Here is a 22,247-nt window from a genome sequence, read left to right as displayed (position 1 = left end):
CTAGATATCTCCCTGGACTCATACTCTAGCAGAGTGATTTCTGAGGTCTGGATTGGGATGCATGTAGAAACTGTCCCATTACGGAGAATATCCTAGCGCCGTATATGAAGTTAAGGACATGCGTATCTGGAGAATGTCTACTCCTTATATCTAATCAAATGTCAGATATCCAGATATATATAGATAAAGGTATCCCCTGATATTGACCCTTTTCGCCCAGTGCAGTAGCTACGATGCTTCATCAACACAGGAGCTTTAGGCACGGCTCTTCACACACTGTATGCTACTGTATTTTTGTTTGTACATGGCCTTTACCGTATTGCTTCCCAGTCGAAAAACACTTCACGCATATATTACGATGAAATGTTGTGACATTTTTGTTCGTTTTTGGTGTTCGGCAGCAATCAGCAGGGGTTTTTTTCAGCTGTTCGAGCACACCCCAAAAAAATGATTGAGACTTGTGAAGTTCGTTAGCAAAAGTCTTTGGCCCTTCGTCGGTGATTGATCAACAGTAGGGATTATTCAATGAAGTGTTTGTTGTCATTCAACGACAGATTACTAGTTTTCCTACACGTTTTTTCACTTGAGAAATACTGCACCAAACATCATAGTCAGATGTAAAATTGTGCCTCCTTGACAAAAACTGCTAATTTAATTTCTTGAGCTAGATTAATTCGGACCATTTTGAGGAAGTGTACTTGTTGCTACAGCATCTGAAGAGGGGAATACTGTAATATTGCCGCTTTTTTCTTATTTTTCAAGCAAAGGTCTTTTAAAAGTCCAATGCAGCTATTTTTTTATCTCAATATCAAATAATTTCTGGTTAACAATTAAGTACCTTACTGTGATTGTTTTCAATTAAAACCGTCTAAAAGAAACAAAAATAGCTACTTAGCAAAGAGCGATTTCTCAAGCAAGAATTTAGCTAGGATTTAAACTAATTTACCACCAGGTGATGTCACCAGGCAGGCCAAAACTCCATCCCAGCACAACAGGCTAAACTTTCAAGTTGTCTTTTCAAAGAGCTCTTACACTAAAAGGGCATTATCATAATTTTCAAAATTCCGAAGTATTATTCCCACCTCATGGTCTGGAAATATATATAAAACACAAGAAAAGTATATTTTTGACAGCACTGGGCCTTTAAGGGAGCATGCGCGGCACAGACGTTCACTTCGCCTAGCCGAGTTCTGCTAGGAGCAAACCGAACCTAGTATGCGGATGCCTTTAGCCACAGCAGAACAAAATACAACCATACAAATGCAACAAAGGGCATCAAACCAGTAGAAACATACAGTACATGACAGCCACAACAGTAACACACCTACTGTATCTCTAGAGATTCTGGAAATGAGTTTTCCCTTTTTCCTGCACCCATTGCTCTCTCTCTCTTCCTGTGAACCAACTGTGAGACAGATTGTATCTCTCCTCGCTTTAGCTCTTCCACTTGTACAGGGAGTCCCGTGTAGCTCAGCTGGTAGAGCATGGTGTTCGCCAGGGTTGTGGGTTCGATTCCCACGGGGGGCCAGTATGAAATATGTATGTGCTCACTAACTGTAAGCCGCTCTGGATAGGAGCTTCTGCTAAATGACTAAAATGTAAATGTACAGTGTTTGTTTATAGTGTCCCACTGTGATGATATAACCCCACTGGCTATCATAAGGTGAATGCACCAATTTGTAAGTCGCTCTGGATAAGTGACGTAAATGTAATGATGGGTTGCAAGGCAAATAACCCCTGTGTGATTACGGTTTGCAGGGAGAGCTACAGTGAGGGAAAAAAGGATTTGATCCCCTGCTGATTTTGTACGTTTGCCCACTGACAAAGAAATGATCAGCCTATAATTTTAATGGTATGTTTATTTGAACAGTGAGAGACAGAATAGCAACAAAAAAAATCCAGAAAAACGCATGTCAAAAATGTTATGAATTGATTTTCATTTTAATGAGGGAAATAAGTATTTGACCCCTCTGCAAAACATGACTTAGTACTTGGTGGCAAAACCCTTGTTGGCAATCACAGAGGTCAGACATTTCGTGTAGTTGGCCACCAGGTTTGCACACACATCTCGGGAGGGATTTTGTCCCACTCCTCTTTGCAGATCTTCTCCAAGTCATTAAGGTTTCGAGGCAGACGTTTGGCAACTCGAACCTTCAGCTCCCGCCACAGATTTTCTATGGGATTAAGGTCTGGAGACTGGCTAGGCCACTTCAGGACCTTAATGTGCTTCTTCTTGAGCCACTCCTTTGTTGCCTTGGCCGTGTGTTTTGGGTCATTGTTATGCTGGAATACCCATCCACGACCCATTTTCAATGCCCTGGCTGAGGGAAGGAGGTTCTCACCCAAGATTTGATGGTACATGGCCCAGTCCATCGTCCCTTTGATGCGGTGGGTTGTCCTGTCCCCTTAGCAGAAAAACACCCCCAAAGCATAATGTTTCCACCTCCATGTTTGACGGTGGGGATGGTGTTCTTGGGGTCATAGGCAGCATTCCTCCTCCTCCAAACACGGCGAGTTGAGTTGATGCCAAAGAGCTCCATTTTGGTCTCATCTGACCACAACACTTTCACACAGTTCTCCTCTGAATCATTCAGATGTTCATTGGCAAACTTCAGACGGCCCTGTATATGTGCATTCTTGAGCAGGGGGACCTTGCGGGTGCTGCAAGATTTCAGTCCTTCACGGCGTAGTGTGTTACCAATTTTCTGTCTTGGTGACTATGGTCCCAGCTGCCTTGAGATCATTGACAAGATCCCCCCGTGTAGTTCTGGGCTGATTCCTCACCGTTCTCATGATCATTGCAACTCCACAACTGTTGTCACCTTCTCACCAAGCTGCTTGGCGATGGTCTTGTAGCCCATTCCAGCCTTGTGTAGGTCTACAATCTTGTCCCTGACATCCTTGGAGAGCTCTTTGGTCTTGGCCATGGTGGAGAGTTTGGAATCTGATTGATTGATTGCTTCTGTGGACAGGTGTCTTTTATACAGGTAACAAGCTGAGATTAGGAGCACTCCCTTTAAGAGTGTGCTCCTAATCTCAGCTCGTCACCTGTATAAAAGACACCTGGGAGCCAGAAATCTTTCTGATTGAGAGGGCGTCAAATACTTATTTCCCTCATTAAAATGCAAATGAATTTATAACATTTTTGACATGCGTTTTTCTGGATTTTTTTGTTGTTATTCTGTCTCTCACTGTTCAAATAAACCTACCATTAAAATTATAGACTTATCATTTCTTTGTCAGTGGGCAAACGTACAAAATCAGCAGGGGATCAAATACTTTTTTCCCTCACTGTAGCTAGCTTGGCGCCTGTTTGCGAACGTGGCAGAAGAGGCCCCTCTCTCTCAGGTGCTGATTCTGTATGTATATTACCTGTCCCTGTGCACCAGCCACTGACAGGTGATAACTAGGGGGAGGAGCTGGGGGAGGAGCTGGGGGAGGGGAGGACACACAGCAAGGGAATGCAGCTCTAGCCCCAGATTCCTCTTCCCCATTGAGGGTCATGCAGCTTTTTCTTGGGCCCTGTTCAAAGGCACCCTTCTTTCTCTTTTCCTTTCCTTGTGGAAATCACAGCAAGATTGGTGAGAGCAATGGGGGTAGAAACCATGTGATTACCTCAAGAAAGGGAGGAAGGAAGGATGCATTTGACATGTATTCAAACAGGGCCCCCTGTTCCTCATACAAAACCCTTTCCCATCGATGACTCCTCCATAGCTATTCACATTCCCATTCTGGTTAATGTGCTCAGGTGTGTGGTGATATAGTAACACATAATACCATCAAATATTATGACAGCCATACAGAGAGAGAAATATTGGTTATTGAAGGAGGGGGAGGGAAGCCATTTGTCAAGGTGTTAACGGGTGGCCATCACTGCGATGGACAAGCCGGTAACATGTAGTGAAACTAAAATATTTCTGGATGTGTCAATGACGGTACATCAGGGCCAAATATAATGATACATCGGGGCCAAATATAATGTTACATCGGGGCCAAATAGTACGGTACATCAGGGCCATATATAACGGTACATCAAGGCCATATATTGCAATACATTGGGGCCATATATTACAGTACATCGGGGCTATATATTACGATACATCAGGGCCATATATTACGGTACATCAGGGCCATATATTAAATCAAATCAAATTGTATTGGTCACATGCGCTGAATACAACCTTACCGTGAAATGCTTACTTACAAGCCCTTAACCAACAATGCAGTTTTAAGAAAAATAAGAGTTAAGAAAAAGATTTACTAAAAAAACTAAAGTTAAAAATAAAAGAGAAACAATATAAAGTTACAAATAAAAGAGCAACAATAAAATAACAATAATGAGGCTATATACAGGGGGTACAGGTTAGTCGAGGTAATTGAGGTAATATGTACATGTAGGTAGGGGTAAAGTGACAATGCATAGATAATAGATAATAAACAGCGAGTAGCAGCAGCATAAAAAAAAGTACATCGGGGCCATATGTTACGGTACATTGGGGTCATATATTATGGTACATTGGGCCATATATTACGGTACATCAGGGCCATACAGTACATTCGGAAAGTACTCAGACCCCTTGACTATTTCCACATTTTGTTACGTTACAGCCTTATTCTAAAATTGATCAAATTCACACAATACCCCATAATGACAAATCAGAATTTTATATATAACATTTACATAAGTATTCAGACCCTTTACTCAGTACTTTGTTAAAGCACCTTTGGCAGCGTTTAAATCCTTGAGTCTTCTTGGGTATGACGCTACACGCCTTATACACCAGCTCTAGGAAGAGTCTTGATGGTTCCAAACTTCTTCCATTTAAGAATGATGGAGGCCACTGTGTTCTTGGGGACCTTCAATGCTGCAGACCTTTTTTGGTACCCTTCCCCAGATCTGTGCCTCAACAAAATCCTGTCTCGTAGCTCTACAGACAATTCCTTCGATATCATGGCTTGGTTTTTGCTCTGACATGCACTGTCAAATGTGGGACCTTATATAGACAGGTGTTTGCCTTTCCAAATCATGTCCAATCAATTCAATTTACGACAGGTGGAATCCAATCAAGTTGTAGAAACATCTCAAGGATGCTCAATGGAAACAGGATGCACCTGAGCTTAATTTCGAGTCTCATAGCAAAGTGGCTGAATACTTATGTAAATAAGTATTTCTGTTTACTTATGTAAATAGGTATTTCTGTTTTTTATTTTTAATACATTTGCAAAAATGTCTAAAATCCTGTTTTCACTTTGTCATGTACATCGGGGCCATACAGTGGGGAAAAAAAGTATTTAGTCAGCCACCAATTGTGCAAGTTCTCCCACTTAAAAAGATGAAAGAGGCCTGTAATTTTCATCATAGGTACACGTCAACTATGACAGACAAATTGAGGAAAAAAAATCCAGAAAATCACATTGTAGTATTTTTAATGAATTTATTTGCAAATTATGGTGGAAAATAAGTATTTGGTCACCTACAAACAAGCAAGATTTCTGGCTCTCACAGACCTGTAACTTCTTCTTTAAGAGGTTCCTCTGTCCTCCACTCGTTACCTTTATTAATGGCACCTGTTTGAACTTGTTATCAGTATAAAAGACACCTGTCCACAACCTCAAACAGTCACACTCCAAACTCCACTATGGCCAAGACCAAAGAGCTGTCAAAGGACACCAGAAACAAAATTGTAGACCTGCACCAGGCTGGGAAGACTGAATCTGCAATAGGTAAACAGCTTGGTTTGAAGAAATCAACTGTGGGAGCAATTATTAGGAAATGGAAGACATACAAGACCACTGATAATCTCCCTCGATCTGGGGCTCCACGCAAGATCTCACCCCGTGGGGTCAAAATGATCACAAGAACGGTGATCAAAAATCCCAGAACCACACAGGGGGACCTAGTGAATGACCTGCAGAGAGCTGGGACCAAAGTAACAAAGCCTACCATCAGTAACACACTACGCCGCCAGGGACTCAAATCCTGCAGTGCCAGACGTGTCCCCCTGCTTAAGCCAGTACATGTCCAGGCCCGTCTGAAGTTTGCTAGAGTGCATTTGGATGATCCAGAAGAGGATTTGGAGAATGTCATATGGTCAGATGAAACCAAAATAGAACTTTTTGGTTAAAAAAAAACTTGTCGTGTTTGGAGGACAAAGAATGCTGAGTTGCATCCAAAGAACACCAGACCTACTGTGAAGCATGGGGGTGGAAACATCATGCTTTGGGGCTGTTTTTCTGCAAAGGGACCAGGACGACTGATCCGTGTAAAGGAAAGAATGAATGGGGCCATGTATCGTGAGATTTTGAGTGAAAACCTCCTTCCATCAGCAAGGGCATTGAAGATGAAACGTGGCTAGGTCTTTCAGCATGACAATGATCCCAAACACACCGCCCGGGCAACGAAGGAGTGGCTTCGTAAGAAGCATTTCAAGGTCCTGGAGTGGCCTAGCCAGTCTCCAGATCTCAACCCCATAGAAAATCTTTGGAGGGAGTTGAAAGTCTGTGTTGCCCAGCGACAGCCCCAAAACATCACTGCTCTATAGGAGATCTGCATGGAGGAATGGGCCAAAATACCAGCAACAGTGTGTGAAAACCTTGTGAAGACTTACAGAAAACGTTTGACCTGTGTCATTGCCAACAAAGGGTATATAACAAAGTATTGAGAAACTTTTGTTATTGATGAAATACTTATTTTCCACCATAATTTGCAAATCAATTCATTAAAATTCCTACAATGTGATATTCTGGAATTTGAAAAAAATTGATATTTTTTCTCATTTTGTCTGTCATAGTTGACGTGTACCTATGATGAAAATTACAGGCCTCTCTCATCATTTTAAGTGGGAGAACTTGCACAATTGTTGGCTGACTAAATACTTTTTTTCCCCACTGTATATTACGGTACATCGAGGTCATATATTACGGTACGTCAGGGAGATATATATTACAACTTTCATAAGGGGACAAATTGGGGGAGCCAAGTGGAATACATAAAAGGTGGGCTTGACTCTAAGACGCAGCAGTATGTTTTAGTTAACACACAATCAGAATGTCCCTTTATTTGCAAAGTTGCCAACTTCATATTGTCGATAGTCAGGCGAAGAAGAATAGCTGGCTGATCAGAAGGCTATTAGCTGCCTCCCCGCTTACTTCTTAAAGTGGTTTCTTCCTATTTCTCTTAAATTCTATTTAAGTGCATTCAGATTGAACGCTGAGAGATACACATCTTTAAACAGAACGGTGAGGAGAAAAGAAAGAGACAAAAAGCAAAGAGACTGCAAATATAAAAAACAAGAGCTGTGTTCGAATACCAATACTAACATACTGTATACTACATACTTAATGAGTATATACTACATACTATATACTATTAGTTCAGTTTAGTATACTGTAAATTAACGTATCCTTTCAGTTGAGCGTACTAGCGCTTCTCCTGTCTACCGGAAGTTGATGCTGTTGCTATGCAACCTCTTGCTAGCTTGTTAGCATGACAAATTACTAGCTAGACATTTTACGACTTTGGGTGTGTTATTAAATTCAATCTGGAGTGCCATAGTGCGCTCTGGGATTTCGTAATGTACCGATCCTGTGCAGATGTTACATGTGGTCTGCCACTGCGAGGACGATCAACTGTCCGTCCTGTCTCCCTTTAGCGCTGTCTTAGGCATCTCACAGTATGGACATTGCAATTTATTGCCCTGGCCATGCCTGCAGTCCTCAAGCCTCCTTGCAGCATGCCTAAGGCGCGTTCACGCAGATGAGCAGGGACCCTGGGCATCTTTCTTTTGGTGTTTTTCAGAGTCAGTAGAAAGTTATCTTTAGTGTTCTAAGTTTTCATAACTGTGTCCTTAATTGCCTACCGTCTGTAAGCAGTTAGTGTCTTAACGACCGTTCCACAAGGTGCATGTTCATTAATTGTTCATGGTTCATTGAACAAACATGGGAAACAGTGTTTAAACCCTTTACAATGAAGATCTGTGAAGTTATTTGGATTTTTTAAAATTATCTTTGAAAGACAGGGTCCTGAAAAAGGGACATTTATTTTTTTGCTGAGTTTAGTTAATATACTGACAAGTTCGATGTATTAGTAGCCAAGTAAAGTTAGGTAGCTAGCTAACATACCGGTACATACTGCTGTAATGCTATGCTATGCGGTTCGTAAGGATAGCCTAGCTAAGAAATTGTCAGCCAACAACGTGTAAGGTAACTTATTTGAAAAGACATTACTTTATTACATTGCTCAACATTTTCTTAACATTTGTCATAATTAGTTAAAGCAATTAATTTGTATCCGCTCTCGTTGGACTTCGGCTGTATATTTTCCACCATTTTCTTCAAATCTGAAAATGTTGTGAAGCCACGCCCATTTTCAGAAGAATTGCATTATGGGCCCTAAAAAACGGAAATAGTGTCCACTGCTTGTATACTTCGTATTTTGGCAAATGTAGTGCGACATCCAGGAACTTTTGGCATTCTAACTATATCCATACCATGCCCAATAAGCATACTATATACTCAATTTATGTCACAAATAGTTCGTGCGGTTAGTATGAGTATTCGAACACAGCTAAGTAGATCTTTGATGTCTGCGCGTTTTACTCACTACTCCTTCAAACAAAGCCTTGGTGAGATTCTAGGATCGATAAATCGCAAGGGACTTTGGACGATGAAAATGAGCCGCTCGCTCCATTTCTCTCTGGGGTTGGTTCCTTCTGTTCCTTCCATCATGCGCCATACCCCCGGATTGTGCCTCTGTTTGTGCCTCGGTTTGTTGGACCTAGTTGCATTTTCATTGTGCCTAGTGGCTCGTTCTAAACACCATAATGATTACTCTTAAAGAAAAGCACCTCTTGGGGATGGGAAGAGTCGTTCTAAACACCATAATGATTACTCTTAAAGAAAGCAGCTCTTGGGGAAGAGTTGGACTGTGGTTGAAATACGATGTTCCCCAAACAATTAAGTGACCGTGGAAGCAAGTATAGGATTCTCCCTCGCTGCATCATCCAATCAATTTAGGGATAGGAAGAGAGTAGAGAGAAGAGAGAAAAGAGAATGCTTGGAGTTTGTCCTCAAGCTGAGCGCTGTGGTAATAGAAGTCATCATGAGCCAAAGATCACTATTATCCAATCAATGAGCCTGTTACTGGAAGGCCAGCCTTTGATGATGCTCCATGTTCATCCTTTTCCACTACAGAGAAGCCAGGTACGCCTCTGTTCAGCCTGTCCCACTACAGAGCAGCCTGTCCCACTACAGAGCAGCCTGTCCCACTACAGAGCAGCCTGTCCCACTACAGAGCAGCCTGTCCCACTACAGAGCAGCCTGTCCCACTACAGAGCAGCCTGTCCCACTACAGAGCTGTATCTTTTTCATGAATGGACAATGCTTATTTTTTTTCTTTATTGTCTTAGATATCCAGGATTAGATGTATCAGCGTTTAAGGCAGGCAGATGAGAGAAGTAATTCCTTACCATGTTTTACTTATCTGTTTATTCCACCACAGATGAAGGCCGTATATGCCCTTTTCTCCCACTCCCCAAAAGATTCCTCGTTCTCATGTTGGAGTGTGACCCTGGCTATCCATAAATTAAAAAACAAGAAAATTGTGCAATCTGCTTTGCTTAATATAAGGAATTTAAAATGGTTTATACTTTTACTTTTACTTTTGATACTTAAGTATATTTTAGCAATTACATTTACCTTTGATACTTAAGTACTGTATATTTAAAACCAAATACTTTTTGACTTTTACTCAAGTATTATTTTACTGGGTGACTTTCACTTTTACTTGAGTCCTTTTCTATTAAGGTATCTTTACTTTTACTCAAGTATGACAATTGGGTACTTTTTCCACCACTGGTCCTAACTAGCATGACAGTTCTAGTTAGGTATGTCTAACTACAAATGTCATTCTAGTTCAAGATCTTTGACAAATAGTGGTGGTAATCGTGTCATTTCATCCTGCTCCTACTCAGTTCCCTTCACTTTGAAAGCAAATTCCTTGGATAATATTGGTTACTTCACATTGGTACTAGCAGTTATTTCATTCACACCTTATTTTGAACCATTTAACATCTCACAAACTCACTTCTATTGTCTATTGTTTGGCAGTCACAGTAAAGCTAATCTGAATGGTAATTAGATGTTTTCTGTAGAAATCCCACTCCGTCTGGGACACTGATTCCATCTGGGACACTGACTCCGTCTTGGACACTGACTCCGTCTAGGACACTGACTCCATCTGGGACACTGACTCTGTCTGGGACACTGACACCAACTAGGGCATTGACTCTATCTGGGGGTAAACTGGGAACAGCCTCCCATGGACATCCTAAAGGGTGTGGGAACCGTGTTTCCCAGCTGTCTCCCTGTTCTCCATCTCAGTCCTCCTGCCTGGTGGTCAGTTTAAGAGGCCCCCGGCGCCACCTTCTGTGTTTTAACTCTGATTCATTAGAGAAAAAAAACCTTCCATCTGGAAACCCTGTGCACTGGAGAACTTCTATCACAATCTCTCCGAGACTAAGGTTAGCCTTCAGTCTCATCCCTCCACCGCCCACAGCTAGAGAGGTGCATTCTGGGAGTTGTAATCAGGCACAGACACATGGTTTTGTAACTATTCACCAGAGTTGGGATCAATTCCATTTCAATTCAGTCATTGAAGTGAATTGACTGAAACAAAAAGGAAATTGACCCCAACCCTGCTATTCACTGCAAGAGTTTTTCAGACCACTCTCCTTTCTTTTCAGACCACTCTCTTACTCAGACCACATCTGTGTTTATGGGCCTGGCCCACCACTAAAAAGCCAAGAGTAATGAATTCGAAAAGCACATACATTTGCCTCTTCTACGATGTGGTGATTGTTAAAAGCAGGTAGAGGGAGTTGTTCCAACATGGCCGGGAGGAAGCAACAACAGAAGGGATCCTGATTTATCAGTAGAGGAGAGAGGATGAATAGACTGGTAATGAAGGTCAGGGCGGACAAAACACTTTCTCCGGGTTCATTGTCAGGTTGGCTCTATTAAACCCCTGTATCCTCCCCATCACCTTTATTTACAACGCTGACGTAATAAAGGAAGACATTAGAATGGCAGAATGGCGCCGTATATAGTGCACTACTTTTTGCTTCCCTATATTGTGCACTAGTTTTTGGCCATAAACATCTGTGTCCCAAATGGCACCCTATTCCCTATATAGTGCACAACTTTTGACCATATGGTCCCTGCTCATAAGTTATGCACTATATAGGAAATAGGGTTCTATTTGGGATGCAGACGTTTACACCACGTCTGTTATTTTGGATTATGTTTTTTGTAAGGAGTTCCAGACTAATTATCTGTTTCTTTTTTCATCTTGGACGTATCGTGAGCAAACTTAAGAAGCAATTCTTTACCCTCATTAAGTCTCTATTGATTGTTAATAAGCGGCTGGTGTAAATTGCAGGTAGTTTACCACTTTGTGCTAGCATGCTAGCATGGCTAGTTGGTATTTTGTTGGAAACAAATGAATGTATGATTCAGGCTGTTTGCTGGTGGTATAGGTATTTATGGAGGATTTGAATGTAAATTAATTGATTTGGTGGCTTTCGTGACAGTTGAGAGTTACTGCATTATTGTGTTATCTAACCTATTTTACTTTGACCAGACATGAATCACATCTCTGTCTAAATAGTTATGAGTATGTGACTGCTTTTTGCGGGGTTGACCTCAGTTTTACCTCAGTACTTGTAGTTATTTTATGTAATGACCGATCTGTTTCCTCATCCTCATTATTCACCTTGTCCTTGTGCTTTTAAAACTATCTCATTTTTAAACATCATGGTTCTCTCCAATGGAATGGTATAAAAGATGCTCTCTCCTCCAGGCACACAGAAGTCAGGAGCCCTGCCTCATTCTGTCTTAGTAATAGGCCCAGTGGTGGCACTTTATTGGAATGTGCCGGGCATTTCAAGAAGACAATGAGGCGGAAGAGAAGGGGGTTTAAAAATAAACATGTCACTAAGATCAATTATGGCTGAGTTAAACTGTGGCACATCTTTCTCTTGTGGCCCGGCGCTCGCTGGTTAGTGGACAAGTCGGGCAACTGGCGTCATTACTCAGAGGGATGGTGTGACACTACGCTGATGGAATATCGCGCCTCCCGACCACACTGCTTCAAGTTACGCTGGGCCACCTTGCTAAATAGGTTTAAATGTTTAATTTGCTGCTCAGGAACCAAGATCACATCTTTGGAGGATAGCGTAGCTGTAATTTATCTAAACTCCCCGGTGGAGAGGGGAGTTATTTTGGAGAAACCAGGAAGTTGAGGGAAAGGTACCTGCACGGTGTTGTTGTTGTTCACCTCAGGGCATCATGGGTAGATTTGGGAGGAGATGAGAGGTCCCTTGGAATGTATTTGAAGTCCAATATCTCTCATGACCTGCTCCTCTGGTGGACCGACCTATATTAAAAGGGCATATTGGGATTACAGAAGGAAGGAAGCATACTTGAAGTGGGTAAAAATGGGCACACGAGAGTCAGATTGCCGTATTGCATACTTACAGCAAGCTCTCTCAACCCAGTGAACCCATAACTCTAAATCTCAACCTCTTCCCCCTTCCCATCTCTGAAAACAACACATTCCCTGTGAGTACAGTGCAGTGTACTACTTACCGTAAGCTAACCTTGGTTGACGAAACGTCCCTCCTCTTCCCCCACACTAAAAACAGGTATTTTCACTCCAATCACTATAATCCTTATTAATTCTGGTGTGTGTGGGTGCTTTATTTACTGAGCCAGCAGTGGCACACTTAATGATCTGCAGTAATTTATTACATTTGCCATCAAAGCCGCCACTTATGGGGAGGCCGGTCAGAGGGTGGATGGGGGTAGAGGGTGATGGTGGTTGGTGGTGCATTATCATGCAGCTCATCCTTAAAGGGATACTTTGGGATTTTGGCAATGAGGCCCTTTATCTACTTCCCCAGAATCAGATGAATTTGTGGATACCATTTTTATGTCTTTCTGCGGTTTGAAGGAAGTTGCTAACTAGCGCTAGCACAATTACTAACTAGCGTTAGCGCAATGACTGGAAGTCTATGGGTATATGTTAGCATGCTAGCAGATACCCATAGACTTCCAGTCATTGTGCTAACGCTAGTTAGCATTGGCTCATAAAACAACATTTAACTTCCTTCATACTGGACACAGAGACATAAAAATGGTATCCACAAGTTCATCTGACTGTGGGGTAGTAGATAAAGGGCCTCATTGCCAAAATCCTAAAATATCCCTTTAATGAGTGCAGATTAGAGGGGATGATCCAGGCTTTGCAAACCCCTGGTCCAGCGTTGGAGAGGTCAAAGCTCTCGGAAGCTTCGGAATTCCATGCAGATAATAGTAATAATAAATTAAATTACATCAACCACCTCCCCTCGCCTACCCCCCTCCCCTCCCCGATTTTAGGTTAGTTTTTTGTCTTAGACAGAGGTTTGCTGGAATGTTCAACTAACTGTCAATATCTGAAAGCATCCATTAAATAGGGGGGACTTGTGTCCCAATTTCCACCACAGGGTGAGTTTACAGACTTGTTCTCGGTCCCCTCGATTCCATTTGATGGGTGCCATTGCCCTCCACAGTGAGAGAAATAGAGCAATGGAGAGGGAGAGAGATAGAGGGAGAGAGAGAGAGAGAGAGAGAGAGAGAGAGAGAGAGAGAGAGAGAGAGAGAGAGAGAGAGAGAGAGAGAGAGAGAGAGAGAGAGAGAGAGAGAGAGAGAGAGAGAGAGAGAGAGAGAGAGAGAGAGAGCGAGAGAGAGAGAGCGAGAGAGAGAGAGCGAGAGAGAGAGAGAGAGAGAGAGAGAGAGAGAGAGAAGATGGAGATGGATGGATAAATAAAAAGCCGAAAGCTGGACACAACAGTCTGAGCAGTCATAAACACGTGTGTGTGTGTTTGTGTGTGTGTGTGTGTGTGTGTGTGTGTGTGTGTGTGTGTGTGTGTGTGTGTGTGTGTGTGTGTGTGTGTGTGTGTGTGTGTGTGCGTGCGTGTGCGTGCGTGCGTGCGTGCGTGCGTGCGTGTGTGTGCGTGTGTGTGTGAGAAAGAGATGATTTATAGTAATTAATCCTCTGCTGTGTCCAGTCCCCCTAGCCGAGGGACACATCAGTGACCAAATACGGCTTCCAATCCAATGTCACCAGCCTCCCACTGAAGGGCATCAGCAGATGGACTGACCCCAGTTAACACAGTCACATAGGCAGAGTAGAGGAATAATAAATACACTACCTGGCCAGAAGTATCTGAACAGTGCACTTTCCTTCCATTCGCAAGTGGCTGAAACTATCTCACTGGAGAAAGCATCCGAGCGAGCGAAACAGTGCCCCTCTGTCTTACTATATACAGCCCATGTATTTGATGCTGTCAGGCCAAAAAGAGTATGACATGCCATAATTTTTTAGGCCAGAGCATCCGTTACATGGGCTATACATCATTTTACATTTTAGTCATTTAGCAGACGCTCTTATCCAGAGCGACTTACAGGAGCAATTACGGTTACGTGCCTTGCTTAAGGGCACATTGACAGATTTTTCACCTAGTCGGCTCGGGGATTAGAACCAGCGACCTTTCGGTTACTGGCACAACGCTCTTACTCACTAAGCTACCTGCCGCCCCATAGATAGACTATATATACAAAAGTATGTGGACACCCCTTCAAATTAGTGGATTTGGCTATTTCAGCCACACCCATTGCTGACAGGTGTATAAAATCCAGCACACTGCCATGCAATCTCCATAGACAAACATTGGCAGTAGAATGGCCGTACTGAAGAACTCAGTGACTTTCAACATGGCACCATCATAGGATGCCACCTTTCCAACTAGTCAGTTCGTCAAATTTCTATTTTATCATTTGAAATAAATCACTATTGCTGCTACCACGAACAGTTACTCCAGTCTGTCTGGAGTTGTGATTTAGTGAACGCGGAGAGTGGCAGGTGTTCTAATAACATTTGAATAACGTTACAATGACGTTATTTATTACAATATTAATATGATAATACCTACCTTCAGTCTGAAGTTGTGATTTAGTGAACAGGGTGGTGAGACTTTAGAAGAGCAGGGGTTCTAATTGAAATCCCCCACCTCCCACCCCAATCCCAGAAGGAGGGGAGATGCGGAGACAGTCTAAGGCAGGCTGACAAACACAGCGGTAATTATTATTCAGGGCTTTGCTGAGAGCCAGCTAATATAATGGGTGCTGTTGCATTTATCGGCGCAAAACAGGCCCCCTAAGGAAACTTGAGTCAGAGTGGCTGTGGAGTGGCTCGTCAGTCTGTGTAAGATTTTCAACAAACCGTGTGTGTGTGTGTGTGTGTGTGTGTGTGTGTGTGTGTGTGTGTGTGTGTGTGTGTGTGTGTGTGTGTGTGTGTGTGTGTGTGTGTGTGTGTGTGTGTGTGTGTGTGTGTGTGTGTGTGTGTGTGTGTGTGTGTGTGTGTGTGTGTGTGTGTGTGTGTGTGTGTGTGTGTGTGTGGGTGCGTCTGTGCAGAAAAATAATTTTCCCAAAACCTACTGATCTGGAGAGTGATCAGGAGAGTTCCAGGCAACTCTGTTTTGGCTTCTGTTTGAATTGCATCAAATGCTCAATTAAAGTTTCTGATTGAAATGACATTGAACCCAACTGGAGTCCAACTGATGGCCTGGTTATTTGTTTCAGTGCATGCCCTATGAAGACAAGATGTCGAAAAGACTGAAAATTTGTTAAAAATATCTTTTTTCAACGTCTTGTGCTCACTGGGTGGATGCTGAATAGAACTTGGATCAGAGCTGCCAATTTGTTAAACAGAATTAAGTTGAATAACAGGTGGCATTTCAGACAAAGCCATGTCATTATTTAAATGAATCATGATGTAATTCAACATGTTCCATCCTAACAGCCTTCTTAACTGGTTGCATAACGCCCACAAGTGTCTGAAAAATAATTCATAATAAACCTGTAAATGATAGTATGGTAAATACTTTACAATAAAGATAAATCAACTAATGTTAATGAATGTAAAGTGTAACAGATAATCATAATTAATCATCTTTCGGACCTGTGTGACTGACTTGTTTTAGAAAGACCAAATATTACCCTATTCCCTATATAGTATTATAGTTTTCACCGCTAGGCCTATTGGGAATAGGGTGTCATTTTGGGTGTGGTCCTACATTTAAAGGATAAAAACGGACTTCTCATCCTTATACAGTGTCTTCAGAAAGTATTCATACCCCTTGACTTATTCCATATTTTGTTGTGTTACAGCCTGAATTCAAAATTGATTAAATATATATTTTTCTCACCGATCTACATACAATACCCCGTAATGACAAAGTCAAAACATGTTTTTAGAAATCTGTGCAAATGTACAGAAAATGAAATACTGAAATGTGTAATTTACATAAGTAGTCACACCCCTGAGTCAATACATGTTAGAATCACTTTTGGCAGTGATTACTGCTGTGAGTCTTTCTGGGTAAGTCTCTAAGAGCTTTTCACAGCTGGATTGTACAATCGTCAAGCTCTGTCAAGTTGGTTGTTGATCATTGCTAGACAGCCATTTTCAAGTCTTGCCATAGATTTTCAAGCAGATTTAAGTCAAAACTGTAACTCGGCCACTCAGGAATATTCAATGTCGTCTTGGTAAGCAACTCCAGTGTAGATGTGGCCTTGTGTTTTAGGTTATTGTCCTGCTGAATGGTGAATTTGCCTCTCCGTGTTTGTTGGAAAGCAGACTGAACCAGGTTTTCCTCTAGGATTCTGCCTGTGCTTAGCTCTATTCCATTAATTTTTTATCCTATCCTGGTACTCAGTGATGTGTTGTGTTGGATTTGCCCCAAACATACTGCTTTGTATTCAGGACATAAAGTTCATTTTCTGCAGTTTTACTCTAGTGCCTTATTGCAAACAGGATGCATGTTTTGGAATATTTGTATTCTGTACAGGCTTCCTTCTTTTCACAATGTAAATTAGGTTAGTATTGTGGAGTAACTACAATGTTGTTGATCCATCCTCAGTTTTATCCTATCACAGCCATTCTGTAAACTCTGTAACTGTTTTAAAGTCACCATTGGCCTGATGGTGAAATCCCTGAGCGGTTTCCTTCCTCACCGGCAACGTTAGTAAGGATGCCTGTATCTTTGTAGTGACTGGGTGTATTGATACACCTTCCAAACTGTAATTCATAACTTTACCATGCTCAAAGGGATATTCAATGTCTGCTTTTTTATTTTTACCGATCTACCAATAGGTGCCCTTCTTTGCGAGGCATTGGAAAACCTCCCTGGTCTTTGTGGTTGAATCTGTGTTTGAAATTCACTGCTAGACTGAGGGACCTTACAGATAATTGTATGTGTGGGGTACAGAGATGAGGTAGTAATTAAAAAATCATGTTAAACACTATTGTTGCACACAGAGTGAGTCCATGCAACTTATTATGTGACTTGTTAAGCAAATGTTTACTCCTGAACTTATTTAGGGCTTGCCATAACAAAGGGGTTGAATATTTATTGACTCAAGGCATTTCAGCTTTTCATTTTTAATTAATTTGTAAACATTTCTAAAAACATAATTCTACTTTGACATTATGGGGTATTGTCTGTAGGCCAGTGACACAACATCTCAATTTAATCCATTTTAAATTCTTGCTGTAACATAAAAAAATCAAGGGGAATTAATACTTTATGAATACTATTCAAAAGGTTGGCTAGACTTCGCTAAAGACCCGTAGATCGCTACATTACTCCGTTTTTGTTTACAAGGCCCTACTTCATAAACTTATGTCTTATCTAACTTTGCTGTTGAAGTACAGACACCAGAATTGCCTAACCCGTTCACAGGATTGGTTAACTATTGAGGTTCCTAGGGTCTCCCCCGAGGAGGTAAATCTGATTTTAGTTTTAATGCACCATATTGCTGGAACAAAATTAAAAAAACATTTCATCTTGATGTTCTGGTGCCATTTGGGCAATTTAAGAATTGACTGGGGACTTATTCGTGGAGGAATGTAACTATTTTTCTGGGTGATTTGTGATGTTTTATTTGTGCTTCCCATGACTGTGTTTTTGTATTTTAATGTGTATCTACAGTGCGTTGGGAAAATATTCAGACCCCTTGACTTTTTCCACATTTTGTTAAGTTACAGCCTTATTCTAAAATATATATATATTTTTTTATCCCTCATCAAAGTCAAGGGGTCCATTTTTCCGTCAGCGCCAAGAAGTCGAGGGACTGGAGGGTAGCATAGGCTGAGATGAACTCTGCCTTGTTGGCCGCAGAACGGCAGTTCCAGAGGCTGCCGGAGACCTGGAACTCCACGTGGGTCGTGCGCGCAGGGACCACCAGATTAGAGTGGCAGCAGCCACGCGGTGTGAAGCGTTTGTATGGCCTGTGCAGAGAGGAGAGAACAGGGATAGGCAGACACATAGTTGACAGGCTACAGAAAAGGCTACAATAATGCAAAGGAGATCGGAATGAAATTGACTAAACATCTGGGAAAGCGAGAGAACTCTCCCAACTTCCACTTTAGACATTATAATTGTTGTAAACTACAGCGGTTCAATGTTTTCTAGGAATAGACTAACTTAGTTTATTCAGCTAGCTAACTTGGTACAGTATTCTTCCGTGAAAACCGCCCAGGGCACCGTATCATATGACGCCATAGCTAACTAGCATGCTAGCTTCCGATAACACGGTTTAGCACCAATACACGGTTACAACAAACTATCAATAGTGTGTTAACCCGCTAAACAGATCATTTGTTTCCGTGTCTAACGTATTCATATGGTGTTCTTTCTATTTATTTTGGATAATGTCATTTCACCTCTGTAGAGATAGAGAGAGAAATGGGATGAGAGAGTGGCTGACTGCCCGCCGGTAGACAAGGACGACTGCCAAGAGCACAGATCCTCTATCTGTCCGATATATTAGAGGATCTTATGCGTGATGAGACAGGGGGGTGGGGGAGGGCGGAGGGGACACGGGGTCAGGTGTGATGAGACAGGGTTGTGGAGGGTGTGTGTGTGTGTGGGTCTGTGTGTGTGTGTGTGGGTCTGTGTGTGGGTGGGTGGGAACCTCATTTGGAGAGACGGGTGGCATACGCTCGCCCAAACACATAATATAATCCAGACTACAGACACAGAGGCGTTAGCACTAGGTGGCGTTATTCCTCCAGTATATTCAACCCCCTAGTAAAGATGGGATTTTTACTTTATAAGTACAACACTTGTTGACAGAGACACGTTTCTTGACATTTGTGGTGTTTGTATGTAGGAATCTGTGCTAAATATGACTATATGGCTGCGTTTACACTGCAGCCCAATTCTGATAGTTTTCCCACTAATTGGTATTTTGACCAATCACATCAGAGATTTTCACATCAGCTCTTTTTCAGAGCTGATCTGATTGGTGAAAAGACCAATTAGTGAAAAAAAATGTCAGAATTGGTCTGCCTGTCACAGTTCTGGAGAAAGAAAAATAAATAAGTGAGAGAAAAACACAGGATGGAGGATCTACCAAGAGTGCATTTTCATCCGCTTTCCACCATCTCCCGATTTACCATGATGCTCGGCCATCTGTCTCAGCAGTGACTAAACTTCATGCCAATATGTCACATGGTTATGAGAAAACAAACCGGAGAGTGGAGACATGCCCTCGCCCTTGTTTCATACCAAAACATGTTAACTGCTCTCAATGCTAGCTTTCTCCGCAGTGACAGCTTGGCACACTTCCACGCTGTTATGATGTGAGGTTACAGCACTGCTAGCTGTAGCGATAGCCTAGCGTTACCCTCTGTGTGCATAGTTAGACTGTATACGATGCTATGCTAATGCTAAGCGATATTCAGCCTGATGGATGAAGCGTCCGGCTGAGGGAGTGTCTCATACGGGGGAGGGGGGAGGGTTTAAGAGAAGGGGAGCGGTAGTGCAACAGCGGGAAATAAATACCGTACAATAAACAAATTCCCTGCGCGTTTCTCTTGGCAGCAGAGTAGGGGTTGCGAGGGGGGAGGACACAATGCAGCCCAGATTGCCATACCCCCTACATGCATACACGTGTACACACACACAGACACACACACACATACATACATCCTTCGCCCCCTCCTCCTCCTCCTCCTCCTCCTCCTCTTCTCTGTGCTCCATCCCCAGCTCTCCACTGGTGACTAGACATAACCCCTTTTAGCTGTTATGATTGGCCAGGCTGGAATTCAAACTTCCCGTCAGGATGAGGAATCATGTCGCCCTGCTGGCTGGTTGTCGTGGTAACGGTGCGGGGGGGTAAGGGAGGTGTAAGATAAATAGAGGGAGGAGATAGCCCTTTCCACAAGCTGTTGATCATAATGCACCAACAACAAAAAGATAATTCATGGCTGATCTGGAAATGGTGTAGTGTACAGTCGTGGTCAAAGGTTTTGAGAATGACACAAGTATTGGTCTTCACAAAGTTTGCTGCTTCAGTGTTTTTAGATATTTTTTGTCAGATGTTACTATGGTATACTGAAGTATAATTACAAGCATTCCATAAGTGTCAAAGGCTTTTATTGACAATTACATTAAGTTTATGCAAAGAGTCAATATTTGCAGTGTTGACCCTTCTTTTTCAAGACCTCGGCAATCCGCCCTGGCATGTTGTTAATTAACTTCTGGGCCACATCCTGACTGATGGCAGCCCATTCTTGCATAATCAATGCTTGGAGTTTGTCAGAATTTGTGGGTTTTTTGTTTGTCCACCCACCTCTTGAGGATTGACCACAAGCTCTCAATGGGATTAAGGTCTGGGGAATTTCCTGGCCATGGACCCAAAATGTTGATGTTTTGTTCCCCAAGCCACTTAGTTATCACTTTTGCCTTATGGCAAGGTGCTCCATCATGCTGTAAAAGGCATTGGTCGTCACCAAACTGTTCTTGGATGGTTGGGAGAAGTTGCTCTCAGAGGATGTGTTGGTACCATTCTTTATTCATGGCTGTGTTCTTAGGCAAATTGTGAGTGAGCCCACTCCCTTGGCTGAGAAGCAACCCCACACATGAATGGACTCAGGATGCTTTACTGTTGGCATGACACAGGACTGATGGTATCGCTCACCTTGTCTTCTCCGGACAAGCTTTTTTCCGGATGCCCCAAACATTCGGAAAGGGGATTCATTCGAGAAAATGACTTTACCCCAGTCCTCAGCAGTCCAATCCCTGTACCTGTTGCAGAATATCAGTCTGTTCCTGATGTTTTTCCTGGATAGAAGTAGCTTCCTTGCTGCCCTTCTTGACACCAGGCCATCCTCCAAAAGTCTTCGCCTCACTGTGCATGCAGATACACTCACACCTGCCTGCTGCCATTCCTGAGCAAGCTCTGCGCTGGTGGTGTCCCGATCCTGCAGCTGAATCAACTTTAGGAGACGGTCCTGGCGCTTGCTGGACTTTCTTGGGCCCCCTGAAGCCTTCTTCACAACAATTGAACCTCTCTCCTTGAAGTTCTTAATGATCCGATAAATGGTTGATTTAGGTGCAATCTTACTAGCAGCAATATCCTTGCCTGTGAAGCCCTTTTTGTGCAAAGCAATGATGACGGCACATGTTTCCTTGCAGGTAACCATGGTTAACAGAGAAAGAACAATGATTTAAAGCACCACCCTCCTTTTAAAGCTTCCAGTCTGTTATTCTAACTCAATCAGCATGACAGAGTGATCTCCAGCCTTGTCCTCGTCAACACTCTCACCTGTGTTAACGAGAGAATCACTGACATGATGTCAGCTGGTCCTTTTGTGGCAGGGCTGAAATGCAGTGGGATTAAGTTCATTTTCATGGCAAAGAGGGACTTTGCAATTAAGTGCAATTCATCTGATCACTCTTCATAACATTCTGGAGTATATGCAAATTGCCATCATAAAAACTGAGGCAGCAGACTTTGTGAAAATTAATATTTGTGTCATTCTCAAAACTTTTGACCACGACTGTAGACACCTTTCATAATCACACTATCACAGCATTCATTCTCTTTTAATGAGGACATACTCTGACTAACCCCCCCACCCCCGGTGAGCAGAGCATCCTCAGCGTCCTCAGCCTCCACACCCACTGTAGTGCCAATGGTTCCAGACTTACTGAAAGTATTGACGCAATATTGAGTGGTTGTGTGACGCAGAAGAGAGAGACAAATTCGCCAAGCACGCATGCATAGACACACACACATACACACACATATGCATACATGGGCACACACATACACACACACACACATACTCCGGCCAG

At 42.5% G+C, this 22,247-nt stretch overlaps 1 protein-coding gene across 6 annotated transcripts in view; it reads left to right on the top strand.

The window, feature by feature from the left end:
* Nucleotides 1–22,247, top strand: part of LOC121576528 (receptor-type tyrosine-protein phosphatase S) — a 391,473-nt gene that overhangs the window by 45,600 nt on the left and 323,626 nt on the right. The gene's annotated exons all lie outside the window — the stretch shown is intronic.

The sequence above is a fragment of the Coregonus clupeaformis genome, chromosome 11 (assembly GCF_020615455.1).
Source record: "Coregonus clupeaformis isolate EN_2021a chromosome 11, ASM2061545v1, whole genome shotgun sequence".
Classification (NCBI taxonomy): domain Eukaryota; kingdom Metazoa; phylum Chordata; class Actinopteri; order Salmoniformes; family Salmonidae; genus Coregonus; species Coregonus clupeaformis.
The sequence above is the reverse complement of the archived record's forward strand: the minus strand, read 5'-3'. Positions and strand labels throughout refer to the sequence as shown.